The sequence below is a fragment of the Apus apus genome, chromosome 3 (assembly GCF_020740795.1).
Source record: "Apus apus isolate bApuApu2 chromosome 3, bApuApu2.pri.cur, whole genome shotgun sequence".
Lineage (NCBI taxonomy): Eukaryota > Metazoa > Chordata > Aves > Apodiformes > Apodidae > Apus > Apus apus.
In genome coordinates this window covers 11,404,404-11,413,691 of record NC_067284.1, presented here as the reverse complement: position 1 = coordinate 11,413,691, position 9,288 = coordinate 11,404,404, and the positions used below count along the sequence as shown (strand labels likewise).

The 9,288-nt window shown below is 44.0% G+C and overlaps 1 protein-coding gene across 2 annotated transcripts in view; it reads left to right on the top strand.

The window, feature by feature from the left end:
- Positions 1-2,435: 2,435 nt before the first annotated feature.
- The window catches only part of ANKRD6 (ankyrin repeat domain 6), a 96,432-nt gene continuing 89,579 nt past the window's right edge, over positions 2,436-9,288 (top strand). For both annotated transcript variants that reach the window (XM_051613479.1, XM_051613477.1), the window contains exons 1-2: positions 2,436-2,482; positions 2,770-2,904. The gene's annotated coding sequence lies outside the window, so the exon portion shown is untranslated. The remainder of the gene's footprint in view (positions 2,483-2,769; positions 2,905-9,288) is intronic.

Here is a 9,288-nt window from a genome sequence, read left to right as displayed (position 1 = left end):
GGAAGCATTAATCTGCTGTAAACTCCTAGTGGGAAGAAGGAATTTCCAGGTCTGTAATGAAGGATCACCCATCTCATTCTTTGGCTGGCTACATCTGTGCAGAAAGGGCCACTAGGTTTCAAGGCTGTCTATGGCAAGTGAGCCTTGCCCAGAAATCTGACTGTATTAGGGTTTTTTTTCTACAAAGAGCTATGAAACATCACCAGTGAGAGAGAATAATTTGTAGATGTTAAAATATACTAAATCATGGTGTAGAAGCTCAGGAATGACAGGACTGGTTACAATGCAGCTCCCACAAGACTGATGTCAGGGTCCCCAGCTCAGCCACAGCTTTGGGTTCAAAGCCACATTGACTCCAGGCCCATGGCCAGACTGGCTTTTAGAGTAGGGGTGAAGCACTTCTGCCAACCCATTGGCAATATAATCTGTCCTGGGCTCTACAAAACCTTCAGGACTTGTTCCTCCTCTGCCCCTTTGCCACCAAGTTGTTCTCCGTCCCCTCTGCATCTGGCCTTTTTCTTCGTCAGATCATTTCACTTTGAGGCCTGTTGCATATAATTAAACAGCACCCAGCCTTCAGTCACAGCAATTGTAGTAAGGGCAGGTAGACATGGGGTTGAGTCCTTGTATATTTGACGTGTACAATATTAGATGTGACTGGACTTTGTCAGCAGGGAGCTGCATTTCATAGGCATGACATCCTTTCTGTTTCAGGCAACTGAGGGAACGCCTCGTGAATTTCTCTTCCCAACAGAAAAAAAAAATCATCCAGAAGAATACAAAATTGGCTGTCTGGATTAAAAAAGGTTAACAATAATTAAGCACAGGGAATGGTCCCACTGACATCCACACAATCAAGGGAGCCTGACTGCATCTAGGTTTGCAGGATCATGACAGCATCTCAACTGGCTTCTATTAAAGGGGGAAGACTCCCATTAAATGGATCTGTGGTAAATCATGCCAAGAAATCCTTCTTCTACAATGTGTTAACATCTTGTTTCTCAGTCATAATGATCAAACATAGGCAAAGTAATCCTGTAAACATTTACATGCATGGAACAAATTTAAATATAGTTTAACTGTTATGCACATGAATACTTCCATTACTACCTCAGGATTTTACATAATATCAAGTAAAATGTAATTCCCAAAAAGTAGGCCTATCCTGAAGTTGGAAACGAGCAAATAAAATTATAGTGTGAGGAATCAATACGTACTTTTATATGTCTTAGCAGTTACATTCTAATTTCAGTAATGACATCAGACTTCAGACTCATGCTGCAGCTTTGACAAAGCTACAAAGCTTTGCTGAGATCAGAGAGGCATCAAGCAGAGCACAAAGTTCAGTCTGTACATCTTTCCTGCGGAGCACCAAGGGGTTTGATGTGAACCTATGGTGCCACAGAATGATGAATACCTTAGTAATTATTTAATGAAAAAATGTGTAGGTAGAGTAACCTGCAAAACTGTCACGTAACTAGATAGTGCCTGTGACGCTTCTCAGGGCAACATCCTGAGAACGCCTTCAAGCCAGAGGAGCGGCCTTTGAAAGCAAAGTGTCTGTGGGATCACACGTTGCATGGGGAACACCTGCTTGCTTTCTGTTTTGTCCTTCAGATCCTGCTTTTATCATCTTGCTCAGCTTGCGTGCCCAAACTCTTTTCTCCTGTACTGGAGTTTACAAATGGTCCCGTCTGACCAGCCTCCCTACCAGTTAGTGAAGGTACACACGTCACGGCCCGGACATACACACGACTTGAATGAACCACAGGTCCTTGGGACTAGCTTAAAGGGGTGGTGAGGTGCTGAGCAGGCACCGCTCTGACCTTCCGCCCAGACTTCAAAGCCCACTGGCTGGCTCCCTGCTGGAGGGAAGGGCACCTGACCTCCCCGGAATTGGTTTTCTAGCACTTTTGCAATTTATGATAGAATCGCTGAATGGTCTGCGTTGGAAGGGAGCTAAACATCGTGTCCTTCCAACCCCCCTGCACGGGCAGGGGCACCTCCCACTCGACCAGGCTGCTCCGAGCCCCGTCCAGCCCGGCCTTGAGCGCTTCCAGGGAGGGGGCACGATGCCGCTTCCCCGATGAAGGAACTTCACGCAGCTCTCTCCTCTCTCAGGCAACAACCCGGTGTCGGCCGAGACCTGGCTCCACGCTAGCCCACCCCTGCCCGCCCTTGGCTCCGCTGTCCCCAGGCCACCCGGCGCCGCTTCCCCCGCTGCCTCGGCGGGGCGGGGCGGGGCGGGGCAGCCAGCGGGGCGCGGGGCGGCGGGCGCTGCGCTGCGCTCCCTCGGCGGCCGCCGGGGGTCGCCCTGGCAGCGGGCAGGGCGGCCGCGCCAGCCCCGGGGCAGCCCGGCCCGGCGGCGGAGGCGCCGTTGGGGGCGGTGGGGCTGTGCCCGGGCCCCGCGCAGCCCGCCCGACACGCCTGGACCCCCCCCCCCCCGGGGCTCGGACCCGCGCCCAGCGCTGGGCTCCGCGGGGTGAGGCGCGGCGGGGGGCCGGGGCTGGCGGGCGGGCGGACAGGTGGTCGCGGAAGGGGCTGCAGCTGCGTACGGGCCCTGCAAAACCGGCGCCCCGGGGGCCAAAGCGTTTCCTTATCGCGGTCCCAGAGGGGGGTCCGGGGAGGGAACCCCCCCCTCCCTGCACGCCACACGCGAACTCTGCGGGCTGCCGCATGGATGAGGGAGCCCGTCTCCGCCTAAGGGGGTAGCTGCAGGTTCGGGGGTACAGACGAGGAGCCCCTCACTCTCTTGTTTCAACTTTTAAGGCTGCGTCTGATGAGAAATGGAAATCTGGCTCAAAGTCATCCTTCCTGTTGTTGACATCACCTGAGAACTCCGCTGAAAAAATATTTCCAGGAGTTTACTGCAAGCGGCGGCTTCCCCTGAGGACTCGGCGCCTTGTGAGTATCAACACTCGCTGCTGGTAGAGCTCTCGGGTTTTGGAAATCCATGGCTACGGCGTGTGATTGTTCTGCAGTGTTCCTTTTATTGCAAGCGTTGATAAAGGGCTTATCGTGCCCGGGGGTGTTGTGTGTGCTACGGCACAGACAGGGTTCTGTGTCTCTGAAAGGCATATCTAATATCTTTGTATTTTTATAATTATGTGTGAGGTGATTATTTGGTTTTCTGTTTGGTATTTCTACGATACATATGACCAAAAGGACATGTTCTCTGCTGCTGCTCACGTTTCATTCACAGGGAAAAAACCTGAGAGGGGCAGAAAGTGGCTTACTGGCAGGGGGATCAAGCTCTCCATGACTTGTTTAAATGAATTTAAAATGTCTTATCAGTTTGAAAGGAGCAGTCTGCTGGGCAGATCAATAAATCTGCCTCTCTTCAAAAGTGAAAACGTTAACAAAGACTAAATTCTTACGCAGCATTAGTTAGGCATGGTCCATATTCTCTAGCAGGACTGTTTGAGTATATGTCTTGTTTTAAGGAGAGTGTTATTCACATAACTTGCTTGCTTTCAACGTGATATGTCCAGGTGTGCAGCTAGTTTTATAACAACTGATTTTGGCAGGCTCAAGTTGCAAGTATTGAGTAATCTTCATTCTTTAGATACTTGGAACATAAAGTGTTCCTGGAGATTATGTGTTAAGATCATCAGTTGCATTGCAGACCACAAGACGTGGCATAATGACACTAATTCAGAACTTTATAATAATTTCTGAGCAGAAAATACTGGTGACATCCACTGCATGTGCCAAAACTACAGTTGGCTGTCTACATAAAGTATTAGGCACCTGCCTTTAGATTTCAGTGAGTGCTTAAGGGTTGTAGAAATTCTTCTTTAGATGCCTGTTATTGATGTGTGCTTGTTTGTGTCAGTGAGGACCTATTCATCTGCGAGACTGGATGGGTATTCTGCAACAGTAGTAACCTCCTTGCTTCTCTCCCTGTTGAAAAGAAGCTTTAATAAAATGAGAACCTGGCTTTGTGATAGTACACAGTAGGGAAAGTTTTAACTTTCCCCTGCTTCTTGATATTTACCCAGACAGTGCTGTCAGCCCTGTGTAGGAGACTGGCTATGAATGCTAGAAATGAAATGGTCAGTGAGTGATGGGAGAAAATAAAGGGATCAGCCTCCTGATCGTCCAGGTGCTTTTCTTCAGGCTTTTTCCAGAGCTCTTTTCTCTGGAAGAGACTGTGGGAAGCTGGCCTCACAAATGGAGCTCCACTGTTTGCTGATATAATGTGGTTGCAGCACCAGGCTCAGCATCATGCTCTGTCACAGGTGGCACATTCTGGAGTTTGCACTTAGGATATTCTTGGGCTTGATTAGATGAATTATATCTTTTAATAAATCAGATACTTGTAGGATAGAGTAATGAGCAATTGAGCCTCAAGCTGTATTTCTTCATTTATTTTCAGCTTCACCTCTGTTTGACTTTGGCAGTGAGTCATTTTGTGATGTAAGAAAAAACCCTAATTGCCCCTTACTCTCTGAATCTGTATAATAGGACTAACAATGTGTACCTTTTTGGATGGTGGCATAAGGATGAGTGTTTGTAAAGCACTTTTGGGTTCTTAAATTGGTTATGCTATCTGACAGCTATGTTTTATTTGTTTATTCTCATTAGTTTCAGATTTGCAATTCCTCTTTTTCCCTCAACAGTTAGGACTTTGGATGAACTCCCAAAGAACTCACAGTTGTGTCTTTTCTTAGAGATACATCAGTGGAACATGTCACTAGAGGAAGTATTCTATTTAAAGCCACAAATGAGATACTTCACTGGCAAGATTGGACTAGGGAGATATTTGTCAAAGACATAAAATAATTGCAGTTGCTTTGAGCAAACAAAAAAATGGAAGAAGTAATTTTAGTTCCTTTTGTTTATTAGGAGGTAAAATAGAAGGTGTATAGCAGTACTTTGGAAAGACCCCTAGTCCATTACCGTGTAGCAAGGGGCTGCTTTTCATACTCACACTTCAAGCAGAAAAATACCTGAATTTCTGCATATTCTGGTTCAAACAAATAATTACATGTGGGCCAGTTGCCATAGGACTTAGAATAACAGAAGAACTTCTTAAAAAATCCTGTTCAAGTTCAAATGTATTTGTGACAGGAATTAAAATGTTATGTATTATACAATCATAAGTAGTGGGACTTAAAATCATCCTGAACATCAAATCTAGCTTTCTTTTCTACATATTATTAGCAAACCAGTGTTTGGTAGGTAATAATGTGGTTATTGGTACGCTTGTGATGACTTGGGAGAAATACACAAAGAGATTATTTTTTATTCAAATAGCAGTTTGTAAGATTTAATTGATTCTGAAGTTTGTTTGTTATGTTGTTGTTTTTTGTTTGTTTGTTTGGTTGGTTGGTTTTTTTTCTGGGAGCTTCTAGCTCTGGTAGTTCCATAGAACAGCCTCTGTTTCTGGCTCTTGGCTCTTGCACTTAAGTTGTCTGTTTTATATCTTTTGAGCTAGGTTGATAAAAAAGGTTATTTAAATGATGGTATTATTGTTGTCATCTGTGCTTACCCAACCATATGAGTATTGCTTGTTAGTATTTCCATTTAGAGATTGATTCTTTAACTGGTATTAAGTTGTGAAGGCAGGTGTTCACTTCCTACTCTTCAGGCCTTCTGTTGGTCCTCCAAACCCTAGGTGCATCTCAGCCAAGCCATGGCCATGCTGGAAACTGGCTGTGGTTGGGGATGGGATTTGGGAACATCTGTGGGAAGTGGATGGAAGCATCTGCTGTGGATGCCAGGCAGAGGTTACTGGGGCTGTGGAGTAGCTGAGATGTGATGTGCTGAGTCTGGCATCCTAAGCAGGTTTTCCCTAATCCTGAAGAAAGTTTGATTTGGTCTTATGTTAAAAACAGCATAAGCTTTTTATCTTATGACCAAAAGAATATTTGGAACACTCTTCCAATCATGCAATCTTAACTTCCTTCAAATCCTGGTTTAAAACAAGCTTCTTCTAACAGTCTATCCCCTACTTTCCCTTTCTCTGTCATGACATGCCTTCTTACCCACTTGAACACCATCTGTTTTTGTGAAGTGAGCTACTGAAACAAAGTTCTTGGGTGCGTGACCTGACATGGTGTTGGATGGAAGCATTTTCATCTACCATATGGAAGATGCATTTTGATTTTATGAGAATGAATTCCGTAAGGATGGAATAATGTTCTTTTCTGGTTTGAGATGTCAATTGCTATAAGCCACTCAAAAATATTTTCATTTGCTTTTGTCAGCATCTGCATGTGGCATCTTAGCGAGACCTGTTCCTAGTCTATTTATATCGTGCTGATATAATAAATGGATAAATTGTCTCAGATGAGTCAGTCACTGAGGTCAGTGCTAGCTTTATACAATAAGAAAGCACCATGAATGTATAGTAGTCATATGTCAGCTCAATATTCGAGTAACTTTTTAGTAGTGATCGCAGTAAATAATTTTCGGTATGTTTTACTTTTATTAAGAATTTGGTGTTTGTATGTGTTCTACAGTTGCAAAAATTGCAGCTGGTTCAGAGTCTTGGGCAGAACATGATCTTTTCACCATATCACTGCTGTCTCAGACAAGTGAACTCATATCTGCCAGATGTACCCATTGCTTAAGTCAGTTCATTAATATATTGTAAAGCTTACATATGAGTAATTTTCCTTCATTTTCTTTCTGACCACTTTTGTGATTAGACTGCGTCTGGCTGAAGTCGTTTGAGAGGATTTAGGGGTGGGTGACTGGGGCTGGTCTTTCTTCTGGCTGTGGAATTATCTTCCTGCCATCTGCAGTCTTTAATTGACATTATTGTTCTGGTTTAAATCCAGATTTTGAAAGTACAGTGCTTTATTATAATTTTGTCTTTTTCAGACTTTACAGCTGTAAAGTTTTCTGGATTCTTGTGGTGAGGGGTTTTTTCATACCTTTTCACAGCTTCCATATAAAATCAGACTGTGCTCTTTTCATGTGCTTCCCCCCCCCCACACCCCATATATGTGGTTTTGGTCTCAAATCTTTACATTCTTTCTCTTTCATTATACTGTGATATAAGTTAGGCCTTGGACTAGTCCCCAAGACCTAAAATTCGTGTATGTGGAAACACAGGGAGTTAGCATAGATTTCTGTTGGCAACAAAACCACTGAAGTAGCTGTCTTCAGTGGTACTTTTTTTCATTGACCAGTGCTGGATGATGGAGTTGCAGGCAAATGTTACAGTAACTGTTGTGGATCAGGTTGTTTCTTCATTTCAGAGTCTGAAAGTAGCTTGTAAATGTTATGCTTTAACTTGTATCATGTTGTCATTTTTCTGTGCTATCATGTGGTGCCCTACAGGTAAATATGAGTCTCTGCCCAAAAAACTTGGTAGCATGGAAAAAGCTCAAAGACAAGGTGTAAGTGGACATTGTTTTCCCTGACACCCGTGTACTCTACTGCCTGAAACATCCACTTCTTTCACAGGTTTAAGTTCTCTTGGACATGGTGAAATTCAGTCTCTGGACTTTTTAGGCGGTCATGGTTTAACCCCAGCCATCAGCTCAGCCCCACACAGCCACTTGCTCACTCCCCACTGGTGGGATGGGGGAGAGGATCAGAAGAGTAAAAGTGAGAAAACTCATGGGTTGTGATACAGTTTAATAGGTAGAGCAAAAGCCATGCACGTAAGCAAAGCAAATCAAGGCATTCTTTAACTACTTCCCATCTGCAGGCAGATGTTCAGCTATCACCAGGAAAGCAGGCTTACAGCACACATAAGGGTTACTTGGGAAGACAAGCACCATCACTCCGAACATCCCTCCCTTCCTTCTTCTTCCCTCAGCTTTATATTCTGAGCATAACATTGTATGATCTCAAATATCCCTTTGCTGAGTTGGGGTCAGCTGTCCCAGCTGTGTCCCCTCCCAACTTCTTGTGCACCCCCAGCATGCTTGCTGGTGGGGTGCTGAGAAAACCAGAAGAGGTTGTGGAGGATCACATGTTCCAGCCCTTGAACAGATTCAAATTTGCTTCAGCACAAGAGATGGTTCCTCAGTTTTAAGGTGTGATGATTTCTTCCAGAGGTGTCCTCATTTCCTCCAGGCTGTTCTGTAGGCTTGGATGCCCTTCATTGGTGTGGCTGTGGATTAAGTCTGTAGATATGAATGGGAGACTCTAGTGTGGAGTAAGCTATCTTAGTTGTTACTAACCTCAAAATAAGTAAGAATAAATCTGACTTATTCAAATTCTAATGAGATAAAGATCCTTCAAAAAACTTACCAAGCAATATAGATGTTTTTGACATAGATTGAAAAAACAGACTACCCATGTTATCTGCTTCTCTGTGTGGCCATCTTCACAAATCACATGATTTCAGTCAACCTGAAGGCAGGGAGGGAGGGTTGTATCTCACTATGACAGGCCTGTGTGCCTGGGGATATTTAATTCAGTTTTGCCTGTGCAATGGCCAGCAGCTGAGCAGACACCTGCCTGCAGGTATCAGGAGCCTGGTTCAGAGTTTAGGTGAACACTTTAGTGGTCAGTCTGGCTAATTCTCACCTGTTACTTTTCATTTGCAAGGAAAGGTGGCATTTATTCACCTTAATTCCTTCTCTTCTTTTAAGACATTCATGTCAGTGACTTTTGCAAGCTGAGAAGTGAACATGTGTGAGTGGAAACCAGTCTGAGAACCAAAGAAGTTTAGGAGAACCACAGCTTGAAAATTGGTTTATGAGAAGAAGAGCCATTTGTTCTCACTTCTTTTGAACTTGACATCTGCTGGTTTAATCTGATGCTGATCTAGTACATCTCCAAGCTGATTTTTTCCTACTTAATTGTGTCTTTACTTTGATTTTTATATGTTCTTCTTCCTTGCAACTCTTCTAGTTTTCTTAAACCTTTTCTGAGAAGAGAGAGCCAGTTACAACTTTCAGAATGCAGTTGAACTTTTCAGACACCTTAATAAAGGTACTTTTTAGTTTTATTCTCTGCAGCAATAGTTGCTAACCCTCTCCCTGCTTTTTTTGTACTGATGCTTTCCTAAGAAGAATCCATTATAAATCCAAGATCTCATTTCTGAGTCATTCATAGCCCATCATTACACATATGAAGGTATTTTTTCCCCGCCATGAATATCAGTCTGTATTTAAATGGTATTGAATTCTGCCAACCATTCTACTGGCTGGTTATGTGATGTCATTAACTCCTTCTGTACCCCTTTGCAGTCAGCATTTGCCTTTATCCTGAATAATTTATTACCAGTTTTGTTGCTGAACTGTTGTAATCTTTCCCTGTCCCCCTGTGACTCGTTAGTGGGTACACTGAACACATGACACTCCTAGTGCAGATGGTCGT